This window comes from Adiantum capillus-veneris, chromosome 12, assembly GCF_014529385.1.
Source record: "Adiantum capillus-veneris isolate H3 chromosome 12, ASM1452938v2, whole genome shotgun sequence".
NCBI lineage: Eukaryota > Viridiplantae > Streptophyta > Polypodiopsida > Polypodiales > Pteridaceae > Adiantum > Adiantum capillus-veneris.
Window position 1 is genome coordinate 52,185,551 of NC_140942.1, and position 16,172 is coordinate 52,201,722.

The window sequence follows — 16,172 nt, forward strand, 5'->3', positions numbered from 1 at the left end:
ACTGCAGAATTTGTCTGTCCACTTAATACAACAAGGGAGGAGTCAAGAAAGAGATCAAGACCCTGGAAGAGCACGACGACAAAACAGGGAGTATCATTGCTACAACTGCGGAGAAGACGGTCACGGTATGTACTACTGTCCCAAACCACGACAAAACTATAATAGAGTAGGTAGGAGGAACCAATTGTCACCCCCTAGAGAAAGAACACCCCCACCCCGAGCACCACCCCCACCAACACAAATTCTACGTCCACCCCAGACACCACTACAAGCATCCATCCCACCTCTTCCACCAGCCCCACCACCTGATCGCCCTGTAAACATCATAAGGCTAGAAGAGAAAGGAAAAGCCGTAGTAGTGGATCCACCCAGAGCAAAGGAGAGGGACAAGGGTAAGGAGAAGGTAACCTTTTTAGAACCACTTGAAGCCATGACTGTGAAAAGAGCTAGGAGGGAGAAAGCTACACAATCAGATGATGAGAGAAGCATGAGAGGAGAAACTAGCAAGAGGCCATCCAGGCCACGAGAGAAATTGGGCATCACCGACTTCCAGCTAGGGGAAAGTTCTAAGCCCTATGATCTAACATTGGATGTGGCAGAGCAAGGACCGAAGATTACATGGCCACAACTGCTACATCTTGTACCTAAAGTAAGGCGACAATGGTCTAAAATGGTAAGTACAAGACGCTCCAAAACAAAGGTAACCGGAGCAATTTCGGGATGCAACATGGATGACATCCTTCCAATTGTCGACGTAAACATAAAAGGAAAGAGGGTTGGAAACACCTACATTGATGGAGGTGCACAAATTTGTGTAATGAGCGAAGTTATGATGCTTCGATTAGGGCTCGAGGTTGACAGGCCTTCTCCATGCAAGGCAAAGATGGAAAACAACGCAAAAGTAAAGTGTGTGGGTGTGGTAAGTGCCGTGAAAATCAAAGCTTTCAACACTGAGGTAGAGGTAGATGTTTTTGTAATGCCTACTAAGGGGGAGGGCTATCCACTAATTTTGGGAAGGCCATGGTTGATGGCCATGAAGGCAAAACAGGACTGGAGTACTGGCCTTCTACGCATGACCGGTAAGAAAGGGGAGACAATCTACTACGACATGAGGATTGGCAAGCAGAAGCAAATGAATCTGGAAACATCGATAGAAGAAACCACTAGCGAATCTTCCAGTTCTGAGGAGGAGACCACATCCACCGAAGAAAGTGACAGTTCCATTGATGTGATGGGTATCATTATGAAGGATCCACAAAGGGTAAGCACAACTGGTGATCCATCACCAAAAGGGCAACCCAATGAAGAGGAGAGCAAATCACCTGGCCTAGGAGGAAGTAGGTTGAAGGGTATGTTGTCTACGGAATTAACACTTGAGGAGAAAGATAGTTTTTTGCAAATGTTGATGGGATTTCCTAACCTGTTCATTGACAACTATGAAAGAATCACATGCATTACAGTGGTGGAACATCATATTAAGCTGAAGGAAGGGGTAAAACCAGTTGTGCAAAAGCTACGACGACTGGGGGTCATACAAGAAAAGGCAATCTTGGCCGAGGTAAGGAAACTGCTGGAGGCGGGATTCATCTATCCTGTAGAAAACTCAGAATGGGTGTCACTCGTAGTGGTGATGCCTAAAAAGAATGGTAAGTGGAGGGTCTGTGTTGACTACAAACCACTCAATGTAGCTACAAAGAGAGACCACTTTCCTCTCCCTTTCTTGGATGAAATTCTGAATGAAGTAGCGGGTTTTGAATGCTATACCGTTTGTGATGGTTATTCAGGATACTTTCAAATACGCATAGCCTTGGAAGATCAACTAAAAACCACTTTTATCACGCCATGGGGTTGTTTTGCTTACAGGGTTATGCCATTTGGTCTCACAAATGCACCTGCCACATTCCAAAGATATGTCACATATGTTTTTCAACCGTTCTTTGGAACATCCATAAGAGTGTTCATTGATGATTTTTGTATATATAGCTCCCGTATTTCACATTTAGAAAAGGTAACTGAAGGTTTGGCCAGGTTGCAGAGCCTAGGTGGGCAATTAAATGTGGATAAATGTCACATTGGGGAGAGTAAAGTCATTCTACTAGGCCATGAAATTTCAGCAAGAGGTATCAACGCCGACCCAAGTAAGGTGTCCGCACTCATAGCCCTACCTTCACCAACGACCGCACGTCAACTGGTCTCTTTTCTACAGAAGGTGAGGTACTTAAGTAGATTCATACATCTACTATCACAACTTGTTCTACCACTGCAACAACTCACTCAAAGATCAACTTTCACTTGGGACGAGGAAAGCGAACATCACTACAACAAGGTAAAGGAGGTCTTAGCCACTCTGCCAACTATCTCACCACCTAAGTGGGATGAAAAATTCTATGTCACCTCAAGTGTTGGTGATGACTCATTGGGGGCTGTGCTACTCCAAAAGGATATGAGGACATCTTTCATGAGGCCAATCTACTTCTCTAGTTGAATGATGATAGCAGGAGAGAAAGGTTTCACCCATGTGGAACACTTAGTCCTAGCTCTTAGATTTGCAACTACAAAGTTTAGGCCATATTTGCTGCCTAAGCAATTTGTGATTCTAACCACGGATGAAATATTTCCCTATGTTGTACAACACATGGATGTGTCTGCTAGAATTACTAAATGGCTAGTTCGTCTTCAAGAGTTTGACTACACGGTACAGGTAGAAAGCACGACAAGGGCAAGTTTGGGGGGAGTCATGACCTACCAAGTCTTTGAAAGGAAGGAGAAGCAATCTAAGGAAGGAGAAGTCCGATTACCTCCAGTACCACCAATGGTAGAAGGAGCATACTCTCTCTACTTTGATGGAGCCTGCAAGCGAGCGTCCGACAAAGCAGCTGCAGGCATAGTGGTCTTTGATGACAAAGGGACAAAGGTATTTTTGTTGGGCCAATTGTTAGATTCACATTCTAACAATGAAGCTGAGTATGCAGCACTAACCAAGGGTCTACAATGGTGCGTCTCCCAAGGTGTACAACGCCTTAATGTATTTGGGGATGCTCTACTTCTGGTAAGGCAAGTAAATGGAGCATGGACATGCAAGAATCCTAGTTTAAGGACTCACTTAAGTGGTGTAAAAACCTTGTTGGGTAAGTTTGAAGAAGTTCAAATACACCATATCCCAAGGGCTCAAAACCAAGAAGCAGATGCCCTAGCAAGTGAAAGACTACAGGAAGTGGTGGTTGGAGCAATAAAACTAAAGCTCCCTCTATTTCAAGGAAGTGATTCCTTGCCTGACATCATGCATTTTTTGGAAACAGGGGAATGCCCATCAGATTTAACAAAGGGACAAAAGCAATGGCTGACGCGGAAGGCCACAAGGTATCGACTCATCAATGACGGTTTGTACTGTAAGGGTAATGACCAAATACTCAGGAAGGTCCCTCTCTCTCAGGAAATCACGGGAGTAATTGCTAGTTGTCACGATGGGGTTTGTGGTGGTCACTTTGCCCTAGACATAACAAGTAGGAAAATCTTGCAGGCAGGCTTCATATGGCCTAGCCTCAACCGTGATGTACACCACTGGTGCAAAACATGTAAGTTGTGTCAAAAGGCCGGCACTAGATCACTTATGCGTGAACCACAGACACCTATTCTCTCATATAGCCCATTTGAAAAATGGGGTATCGACGCCATTGGGCCATTACCTAGGGCCAACTAAGGAAAATTCTACATTATCATGGGGGTCGACTACATGACTAGATGGGCAGAGGCTACAACCACCACTAGAATCACAGCGGTAGAGGTAGCTAAATTTATCTACGAGCACATATGCTGTAGGTCTGGCACACCTTTAGAGATCATCTCTGATAGAGGGCCAGGTTTCAGAGCAGACTTGGTAGGAGAATTAATGCAAAAACTGGGCATTACAAGGAGGCACTCTTCACCATATTACCCTCAATGTAATGGCCTAGTTGAAAAGGTAAATGGAATGGTTTCTAAAATTATTACCAAGCAGGTAAACAATCATCCCGGAGACTGGGATAAGTATCTACTACCAGCTTTATGGGCCTACAGAACTTCATTTTGTACATCCTTGGGATTCACACCGTATCATCTAGTATTTGGTAAGGAAGCAATCTTGCCCATTGAAGTGCAACTACAAAGTCTCAGAGTAATGACAAGTCAGCTTAAACAGCCCAACATGCATTTGAGAGACCACATCATCAACTTGGAAAGACTGCAGCTGGACAGAGAAGAAGCAATAAATTATTATGCAGCATAAGCAGAGCATAGACGGCTTAGCTTTAACGAGCATCTCCGGAAAAAAGAATTGAAGAAAGGAATGTTGGTGCTCCGCTACGACAATCACTTCAACACGCGCAAGGATAAGAAATTCCTACTCCGATGGGAAGGTCCTTTCATCGTCAGGAAAAAGTATGCCAATGGAAGCTACCAGCTTATGGAGGCTGATGGAAAACTTCATAAAACCAGGGTAAATGGTTGGCGACTTAAACCTTATTTTCTTCGATTTCACCAGGCTCCACCAATTGACATTCCAGATGAGGACACACCATCAGCCGCCACCTCCGACGATAATGATCAAACAGATGAGCTAGAGACATGAATGCCTCTAGCCAAAAGGGGAGGGCTAATGATGGGGGCTTTTCACAAGCCAAGCTCCCATACCCCTCTTCTCTCGTCCCCACCCCATGAAAACCCCCTCTTAGGGAGGGAGTGATAAAAGGCATTGGAAAAAGTAAGAAAAAAATAAAGTATGATTATGTAAATATATAAGAAAGGTAAAATAGGCCACCTCATGCCTGCGGGGTAGCCCATCCCCACCTTGCCTCCTTTTTCTTCACTGTTGCCCCGCCGTGTGTCCCTTTTCCTCTCCTCCACTCAAAAGGTCAACCCCCTCTCTCTTCCCCTTGTCCTTTCTCCTTTCTCTCTCCCCTCAAGCTACCCCACCTCTCACCAATAATGCATTATAACTCACCAATAATGCACCCTAACTCACATGCAACTTACCCTATCTTCCAAAATAGTATACCCCACCCCCTCTTTCTCTCTCCTATCATATCCCATGACCCAAATACCCCCCTCTCTCTCTAAAGGGCGCCATGTCTCTTGTCTTGTAGTTAAATAACCTCCCCCACACTCACACACACTCAGTTTAACTAAAAATGGGTGCCCACAGACCCATCCCCACCCGGCGGTTACCTGATTTTTCTTATGTTCACACACATCTGCACAGAGATTCACCTCTGAACACACTCCCCTCTCTCCCCTCTTGTAATTAATTTATTCTCCATGTCACCTCTCACTTTTTTTCATCCACCCATCTCTCTCTCCTAGTCTCTTTCTCATGAGACTGCTGTTCTGGCACATATACACACAGCCAGATAAATGGGGCCCACAGTCACATGGCCTATGTAGATAATGATTTTTTCATTTCTAAATTCTAGAATTTCTCCCCCCTCCTCTCCTATGTAAAGAGGGGTCACCATCACACTAAGGACACACACCATCACCAAAGAGTACACTATGCACTGTGTGTGCCTAGTGCACACACACACACACCCACACCATCACCATCACCGCAATCACCATGCTTGTCTTGAGCATGACCTCTACACCCTTGGCTATGGAAGATGAAGGGCAACTAAATGAAGGATGATGGCCATAACCCTCGTGCGAGTCTTCGCCATCAGCTCCCACCTATCATCCATGTGCTCTACCACTCTCTCCCTTCTCATTCCCCTACCCTATGCTCCCCATTTCATCGCCTTATTCTCTAAATAAAGCTTGAGGTTTTGTGAGTATGTTTTCCTGCAATGTTTTGCCCATGTGAGGTGTGCAGAATCGCCACCTAGTCTTGTGTTTGGAGTGAGCTTTTGTATGTGTGAAGGGTGTGCGGATTCGCCATCCTTTTGTGGTGCCTAAGTACTAAGCCGCTATACTCCCTCCCTCACTCTCTCTCTCTCTCTCTCTCTCACTTGATCTCATTTCCCTTCCTCTTCATCATTACTCCCAAGCATCCATCTCTCTTGGATGAAAACTTTGTTATGGTGGTGTGTTTTTTTTTGCGTCCTAGCCGCTCAAGCTAGGTGGTGCCCCCTGTTTGCTTTACCGTGATAGGCTCGAGGCGCGCCATTCGGTCCCCGATATTTTAGAGGCCGTCGGGGTTTGGGGTTCGCTTTGCTTCCGTCACTGGAAAAAGACTTTTCTATCTATGTGAACATTTACTCTAATGTGTTGTGCAAAATGAAATGGATAGATGGGAACTCCATTGTTCATTACTAAAAAATTTGAAGGTAACTTGGAAATATGTTCCTCAGTGCGGGCACCACTTTATGAGGGTGAGCTTTTTGAAATGGGACCTCTAAACCCAAACCAATGGGCCTACCTTCACAAAATGTTCGTAAAGAGGTACGCACACTACTTGGGGCACCACCTTCTTTTGGGAGTGGAGAAGGAAACCAATCAAAATAACACTTGCACTCACCCACTCAAGCAACACACTTTGAAAACCCCCTTACTCTATATACACTTTGGACACTTGAACACCATCAACGATTATGCAACCCAATGCCGTGCATCAAAATGAAATATGCAATTTGTGGAATAGCATTCACCTTCTCCCCATAAGAATACCCATAATACATCCAAACTCTTCCTCTCTCAAGCACTCATCAAAAAATCATGCGCATAAGACTTGCCTCTCAAACACACAAGAGAATCACTTACATCAAACTAACACACTTTGCATAGAGAGCTCATTTCCATCTATGCAATGCCGTGACACAAATAAAATCACCATGAGAGGTAGCCACATGCATATGTAATGAAGCAAAAGAGAGTTGGAGTGAGAAATTTCTTTAGACCAATTGAATAAGTGTGGAGAAACAAACCAATGGTAAATTGAGAATAGAACACTTACTTGATTTCTCGCACACCTTTTAAGGGGAGGACAGACGTTGGGTAAGCATCACGAATTGCGACACTTGAAAGTTTTGAAGATGATTTCATGATCATTAACATAACCATGAGAGAGATCATGATGTATTTACAAGTTATTGAGGTGCTACAAATGATTTATTGGGTTGATGGAGTAAGAGATTGTAGAATAGAAAGAGTGGAGGATAGAGTTGCACTTCCTCCAAAGAGGAGGGTTAGGAGTGAGGATATGAAAGAGGGAGAGTTGGGGTTTTCTCTACTATTGATCAAGAAACAACGTGAAGTTGAAAATATAGGTGTGTGTCCTTGAGTCTCTCCAAGGGGGGCTATTTATAGTTGTGTAGGAGTGGGATTATGCTACACTTAATTAGGGTGAGTGATTAGCCCTAATTAAGTGTCCTTTGACCACTCATTGAATATTGGACATAAAAGGGACTATTTATTCACCAAAAATATCATTTTAGACCGTGAAGTCTCCATAGGGGTGCATAATGTAGGTGGGCCCCACCATGAGGCCCTACGGGTGGCTCCTGCGGGGTATCTCAACTTGTCTGTCTTGGCATTTAGAAAGCATCTTTAGGTTAGTCCCATCACATGCAAGTGACCTTGAACACTCATTGATCTTCTAGAAGATGAGTAGGGGAAAAATAAGATCTCACCCTCTTGATTTACTTGATTTACAGTTCCCTTTTGCTGCGAATCTGACAGATTTACACTATTTTGACCATAACTTTTTACCTGTAGCTCGGAATGACATGCTTCAAAAGCCAAAATTGACCTTCTCAACATGTTTGATATGAATTCGGACTATTATTCACGCCCATGCACCAAGGAATTCGGTTTGGAAGGTCCACACTAGGCTAGGGAACCTTTTGCTTCCAAGTCTTCTTGTATGGGCCCTTTGCTTGTATGCATCCAAGGGGAATCATGCTTTTTCAAAAGGCTATGATGCTTAAACAAATAGAGGAGGGCCCAATATTATTTGGTTGTGAAAAGAATATACAATTGGAGTCTTTTTGAAAGGAGAGAAACTATATGTATATTCTTAAGAGATATTGGGCCACCTGTGTAGGGGGCATAGAAGACTTGTAGAGAGGGACCATAATCTTTGGTAAAGACAAGTGGAGAGTTGATTTCCATGGGAATTTATCTATATGGGGTGGAAGATGGATGTATTATTTTTCTATTACTAATTCACAAGAGGTAAGAAAGTTTGGGGGTATATAGTTGGTTATTGTATGCTTATTCTATTTACAATGCAAAAAAGAAAAGGGTGGTAATATAAATATATGACTAAGGTGACATTTTTGGGAAGAGTATAATGTATGTGTCGCCACAAAGGTTAAACGAAGAGGGGGAATTTACTCTAGATAACTTAATAGCGTAGAAAAATATATACACATATGAGGAAGAGGACGTTGAGTAGACTGACAAATGTTGCAAAAAGATGGTTACCATTTTATGCCACGCAATGGTATACATCATTTTCTTTCCCAAATTACTTAAGGAATCTAAAGTTAAATTATCATTCAATCAAGAAATTAAGGGTTGATCTGGCAATGAGACAGAGGTTCTTGATAGTATGAAAAGAATTTGAATTTTGAGATTGATAATTATTAAGAAACCAACTCACATTCTTTGTGCACACGATAGCCTTCCTTGAAAAATGACATAGATATGAAAGTATTAATGTATGAAACTAATAGGAAGCCAAAAAGAACTCTTGGTATGATACTTCTTAAAACCCTTTACATATTGTTGGTCAACCGGGTTAGAGCACAGAGGGGGTACCTCTGGTGCAATAGTGGAAGCTTGTGCCGAATGCAGATTGCTCAAGATGGTAAGAACACACCGAGCGCATTCAGATTGGCAAAGCTCGAATACATGATACTTGTCGAATGCTGATTGCTCTGAATGGTCAGTTAGACCGAGCGCGTTCATTTTGACAAGGTGGATAAATGGATCTTTTATAGAATGGATTTAATCTGGATTTTGAGATGATACAATTGGTTTGTAAAGGTTTTTAAGATGAGCTCAACACTGAGAGTTTCTTGGGGAAAAATTGACTAGCAAGTAACTCCAACCGGATTGAATCCTTGAAACTAGAAAGAACTCTTAGAGTAATCAGAAACACTTGGTAAAGTTGAACGATTATTCCACCAAGGATGCCACTTGGAAAAATGAAACCTCTTTTTTCTCAAAGACTTTCTTAATTTTGGTTGAGATGAGGGCATCTCAAATTCTCAAGTTGGGGTGAATGTAAGGTCTCCACCTTTCTAGGTGTAGAGGGATGAACTCGAAGTTTTAGGGGAAAGCATTGGACTTACAAACAGGTAAAGCACTATTTCAAAAGCAATTAAAAATTGTATTTTTGGAGTCTTAAGCACAACAAACCCCGAGCTAGAAATTTTCAGATTTAAATTCGGACAAAAACTGAACCCGTTAGTCCTTTTAAAAGATTCAATGTAAAGTAAATTATTCAAAATAAATTGAATGGTTATAGTAATCATTTAAGCATAGACATTACTAAAGGCCTCCCAGATATTTACCAATTAAGCAAAAATAGGTCAAAATATAGCAGAATTGATATTTTAAAGCTGGCAGGTAATGGGAGGGGTCATCACTGACTTGCCAGGGATACAATTAGCAGCAGGGGGCGCCATCTTGAGCCTGGGGGTTGCTTGAGCTACAAGAAACTGCCTTTTTCAACCTATGAGAGCTTATGAGTGCCAGAAACATAAAAATAGGACCCCTTGCTTCACAATTTTGAGCAGACTCGGAGTCCTAGCAAATTCTCTCTCACCTAGAGAGATCTCTACTCAGAAATCACTAGAGAGCAAAACTCTAGTTGGTTAATCCATGGATGTGCGCGTCTATTGCACGTGTCAATGCAAGGAACTTGCCAATACACTATGTGCGAGCCAGAAATGGCTCCAAGCACACAACAAGCCTAAACTAGTAAGCTCAAAGATGGCGATGCCGTGTCACTCACCGCTCTACGCTTGCTCTCGTAGAGGATTCCTCACCGCGAAGAAGAAGGAGCCGCCACCGCACCGTGCTCAATTGCTTCGCCGCCGCCATGCCACCGTCGCAATGCTTGATCGCACACACTCTCTCTCTCTCTCTGTGTGTCTCTCTCCCTCTCTCTCTCTCACGCATACATACACACACAAAGAGGTGAAGAAGAAGAAGATGGAGATGGAGCAAGGGCACTCTTCAATTGCACAAATGAGAGAATGAGTGAATTTTAGGTTTAGTTGACTTTTATATGAGCTCGCCTCATTCACACTTGGGCGCCCTTGCTTAGCCAACTAATCCCTTGAATGTTTTAGTTAGAGTGCGCCTCTCATTGGCGACGATCACTCTTACCTTCTTCCTATTGGACCAACAAGCCCAGTAACTGACTCTACCAAATAAATAATACAGCATCTGTGGTAGGTGATAGGAATGTGCATGAGGGTTAACATGCCCCCCTTCCTGATGTAGATTCCATCCTTGGAAGTTATTGAGTTGAAGCTCGTTCGTCGAGGTGGAAGAGCATTTGAGATGAATGTACTTAGCCTTCTTCAGTCACAGCAAAATCAAACAACATTGGCACAGTAATTGCATTCTCATGTACAATTAAAAAGCATATGCAGTTGTAGGCAGACAAATTGTTTGGTAGCATAATTCTAAACCATTTGTCAGCAATAAACATTAAATTGCAATATAATCAAACGCATAAACAATTGTAAAGGTAAAAAATTAGACAAGTCTGGGGTCGCTAATTTAACGGACGAAAGGCACTAAAGATCGACTATTAATACCATGGGCAAGCTTCTCAATTTTCTCTAGTCAATTAAGTTGTTTAATCGCGAGAGCAAGTATTTCATGTGCGAGGGCTAACTAAAGGCTATACCTAGAAGACCTTGTAGTTAAGCTACGATAAAAGGAATTTCTCATGAAATCATCGCCTGACTAATTACTTTTTCTTTGACCCCCCAAAGTCTTTTCACAGTGATTCAATTTTGATGTGCGTGCTTATTTTGTATGCCTTGGGTTTTTTGCTTTTTAAGGAAAAGCGCCCACACTGGGAACCTCTAGGGCTCTAGTACCATAGGCGATACATGTGAGTGGAGTACCAAATCAAGCTGGTATTTCTCTTCTAGCTTCAGATTTTACATTGTGGCACTTTGATTTTTTTGTTTGTTCGTTTTCAACATTTTAATTTTATAACTTTGGGGGGTCATATAACACTGTTACCTTCCCCGGGCTCATCACACTAGTAAGTTCCCTTTATAATACTTAAGCTAAAGGTCAATAGGGACTAAGCCCACTAAAAAGCCTTAGTAAATTTCACACAATGCTGCCTAAATTGGATTAAGAACCTAAGTAACCATTGATTATTAGGAAGGCATTCCCCATGGTATTAAGAGAAGATCTCTAACACCTAGCTTGGTCAAACTAGCTTAGTCAGACTACTTGATTTTTAAACCTAGACAAGTGATTATGACAAAATGTTACATGAATTTAACGTTTGGTACTAAGAAAATATGCTGAATATTATACTACCAATCACAATTAAAGTAGACAAACATGGATGCAAAAAGATAAGGGGCAATGCTAATAGACAAGAAACACCTGTTTGTGTTGATGTTCGTGCTTGATTTGAAGTGCGAACGAGAGAAAGATTCCATGAAATCCTAATAACAGCAATACGTCCCTGTACACACTAGGAAACACAAAGAATATCTCTAGGAGGCACATCAGTGGGAAGAAAGAACTTTACTAATCACTAAACTCTAAAACAAAAACACTCCTATCATACCAATCCTACCTACTCTCCATCACTCGAGTGATGAGGATCAAAGGTTTCTTATGACATAGGTTTCTGTTTCAGTGTACTGGGTGTGAATGTGTAGGTCTGAGTCAATGTTTTGACTTTTATTGTGCATACTCGTTTACATTCCCTAAGATTGGGAGATTGAGAGGTCAGGGAGAAGGTTGAGAGGGAAGCAAGTGAATGATGGATGTCAGCAAACACTCCCCCCTTCCTTGGGTAGATAATACCTTTTGGAATGATGTCGTCACCCTTTGAAACCAATTGTTCCAGTTGGTAATAAGTGAAGATTTTTGCCAGTAGTTTTCTATTACCTTAGGTGCCTCATCGAGTTGCAAGGGTGGTAAGGTACTCTCCCAGGATCGAACTTGAAGTGGTTCATCAGGTGATTCTTGAACACTGGGAGGTGTGGATTCCTTTATAACTTTATGGAGGTCCACTGTCATAGGTGGAGGTTGTGGAGAAGCTTTTACCTCTATGGATGCATTACATGAGGAGCTAGAAGCTTCATGAGACTCCCCCCTTCCTGAGCTAGGTGGAACAAATTGTTTTTTCTTCGGTACCCAACCTAGCTCTGGAGAGGGTGTGTAGCATTCAATGATTTTTTTCTTTCCACGATTGTCAATTCATTTTGGAGCTATAGGATTAGGCTTACATGGGTCAGGTGATAGGTAAGAACACCATCTACGTTTTGGCACCCAGATTTGATAATTTCCTTGATAGTAGCCTTGGGCTTCCAATAGTCGTTTAGGAATCCATCGCAACATTTTCTTACATTTCTTGGGGCAAATGGGACGTCTCTTACGAGGATCCTGTCTTTTAGCACTGGCTATAGTCGCTAAAGAAGCTTAAGGGACCCACTTGTATGTTTTTTTTGTTATATGAGGATGAGTCTTGTCAGAAGCTATATGCATTGCTTCTAGCATATTTAAGGGTACGAGTGGTGGCATTTCATCCCCCTCAGGTGTTAGCCATGTCTTCCCCCTGTTTCCCCAAGTGTCTATGGTTGCTACTAGGTGGACCCAACCCACATTGTCCGACTCAGTCATCCCAGGTAGTACATCCATATAAGGAGAATCTTCCCCAACATCAGTGTCCGGTTTACACGTGTAACAATACTGCAATGGGGCCGAGTGGACTGTGGTGTCAGATCTATGATCAATTATAAACTTATTTCCTAGAGGATGTGCTCGACCAGTCACAAGATCCACTCGAATGACAGAATCTTGGAACTGCAAGTAGACATGGTTTTTAGACCAGTCATGCACCATTTTTGCTTCCCTCATGAAAGGACGTCCTAAGATCATCTCCGATACCATAATGTGCTTGGAGAAATCTGTAACAATGAAGGTAACTCTTATTTTATGTCCAAAGACCTTGATCTTGAGATCTTCTAGCATCCCAATAGGTTTAACAATAGAACCATTGGCCATCTTCACTACTATGGTTGTGGTCGCAAGGTGAGGTCTTCCCATAGTTTCCCAGCAATTTTTAGTCACAATGCTAACCCCAGCGCCACCATCAAGGATTCCATTCACAGTTAATCCCTTAGTAGTGATTGGTATGGTCGCATTGGATTCATCACCCTCAAAGTATTGTCCCAACTTGTTAACATGTATTTCTATAACAAGGTTCTCATTTAGGTTGGATTGTGGATCTAAGTGTTCCTCCTCTATTGGCATCTCCCCAGCTCCATCCATATGTGCAAATTGTGGTAGCCCAAACTTTAGTTCTCCATTGAGGAAGGCTCGAAGAGCTGAGAGTAGCTCATGGTCTTTATATAGTTTGGACATGATGGTGGTTCTAACTTCTGAAGACATGAAATCCATCAATTTGGCAATGTTTAACGGCACCTTTTGGACTTCAGTCCCTTGACGTGGGGAAGATGGGATCTCCATTTCTTTGATAGGATCAGGTAGTCCCTCTGTAAACATTCTTTCCATCAAGAAGTGAGTACGCCCACTTTCCCACGACTTTAAGTCACTTTCTTCTTGGATGACACTAGGTATGGCTAAGGGTCTATCGTCTTGGTGAGGTTGTTGTTGCGTAGGGAACACGGTGTCTATAATCTGGATCTGCCTAGTTGCTGGTTCTAGATCCCTTTGGGTATCTTCTACCAAACTCCTTAATTGCTTGACTCGCTCAATCTCCTCTGTAGGGTTTGGATAAGTTCCTATCTTCTTCTTGGATACTGGCCATTGTGGCTCATGAAGATCTTCCTTGTTGGTTTCTATCTTAGTGGTCGTTTTGATCTCCATGGTTTCACCTGAATCAGAATCCTCTTCAATGTCGTTCATATATACGGGGTCGTCACCAGTCCCTATGTTGGTCTTTGAACTGGGGTCTGACTTCGCTGCTTTTTGCTATCTCTTCCTTCGTGCTTTCTTTTTTTTTTGAGATTGAGCAATTGATGCCGTGTCTCTTTCCTCAAGAATATAATTTTGTTTTTGGAGCATCGATCGTGTGAGTACGTTTACTGGTACCACATGTGTACTTTGTGATGGCTCCTCGGTAACTTTAATCAAGTTTAATGGCGTGATCTTTGGTGCATTTGGATTATTTGGACATTGGGCATGCAAATGATCTATGCCACATCGATTACACATGAGTATCGGAATTGTAGACGTGCTCGCTTGATTGGTTTGCATTAGTGTGGCATTCTTTTGTAGCCTAATAGGACACTCGGCTACACGATGTGGACCTCCACACTCATAGCATTGAAGAGGTGGTATCTTAGCAGTGTAATTGATATTTTGGCCTCTTGCCGCAAGAGCAGCTACTTGATATACAAGTTTGACTTGTCCTCAATAGTCCTCCATGTAGTATTGTGGACTTTCTTCAAGCACATCCATCCCATAGGCAATATTAGGATCTATATCTTCCTCACAGCCTTCCAAACAAGCAATAGATGACTCACACCCCACTTGATTCACAGAAGTGATTCTCGGATGTGGTGGTTGCGGTCCTAGCGTTGGAGGTGGTAAGGGTGTTGTTTGAACAACATTTTGGGCCCTAGGGACCATGTGTTGTGCTGTTTGTTCCAGAGGTGGGCCCGGCATCAATGCAGGCACTCAAGGTGTGTCTGTCCATGCTAAGGTTGGTCTATTGGCCATTGCACATTTAAATACTATGCAATCCTTAGCTTGATGACCATACCTCCCACCATAGGCATTGCAGTTCCCATTGAATTTTACTCTAAAAGTAGGGCATTCACTGGTTCCATGCAGTCCATAGCATACTGAGCACCATTGTTGCTCCCTTCTTGGATACATATGATTTTTTTACGGAGCACGATTGTCTCTAAGACTCTCTTGAATAGCCTTGGTGAGATATGCTAAATTCATCTCAGATATCTTTGGCTCCTTAGCAATAGGTTTTAGGGTCATTGGCTGATGCCCTGATGCTTGCGATGTAATAGATTTAGGCTCAATAGACACTCTTTCTCCTTGAATCATTAAATTATCCTCCAATTGGATTGCATTGGTGGTGACTGCTTCCCAAGTGGTGATACCTCTAATGGCTAAGCCATTGTAGATATCCTCATGTTGTAATCCCCTAATGAATCTATCAAGCAATTGATTATTATTGAGGCGCTCATTTCGATTACAATGAGAATTCAAATGCTTCAAGCGACTAATAAAGTCTCTCACTGACTCTCCTTCCTCTTGTTGGGCTTTCTGGAGTTGAGAGGCTACTCCTCAAAGCACTCCCTCTCGTATGTATTCTTTCAAGAATAGTCTCCTAAGAGTAGGGTAAATCGTTTTTTCTTCCACCCTTAGGGTTCTATACCAATCCCCTGCCTTTCCACTTAAGGTTAGGCTTAAAGCATTACTCTTATGCAGGTCATTGTGTTCTCCTAGAGAATTGCATATTTGTTCAAACACTTTGATATTCTTTCTCACATCTCCATCTCCACTAAATTTTTGTGTGAGCTTGGCTATTTGTACTGCCTTACTTCTAGGCTCTCTATCAGGCATGTTACACATATTCTCAGCAATAGATCAACCAATAGCTTGAGCAAATGTTGCCAAGTCACCTAAGTGAGCAGAACCCGTGGGTGGAGGTGCTCCAGAGACTACATGTGGAGTAGGTATTGGCATTGGGCTTGGCGCATAGGAAGCCCTTGGGTTCCACGTTGGGTACGATGTTGTGCCATGTGGTGGTCCATAGTTCATATTTGTGGCCCTAGGCATAACAGACGTTCGATGTGACATGCTAATGCTACCCGGTATAGTTCCATGGAAATAAGAGCTTGGGTGTTGTGGTTGTGGAGCATAGGTAGTTGAAACAATGGGAGGGTTAGGAACTACATGAGTGCGATGACGCATGGGTGTTTATGATTGGTACACACTTGTAGGTATTGTTGCAGGCATTGAGCTACCATGTAGTGGTGCTTTACTAACAAATGAGGTCC

At 42.6% G+C, this 16,172-nt stretch overlaps 1 pseudogene; it reads right to left on the reverse strand.

Moving 5' to 3' along the window:
- Window positions 1-15,213, reverse strand: part of LOC147445741 (uncharacterized) — a 44,092-nt pseudogene extending 28,879 nt beyond the window's left edge.
- Between the last annotated feature and the right edge of the window lie 959 nt (window positions 15,214-16,172).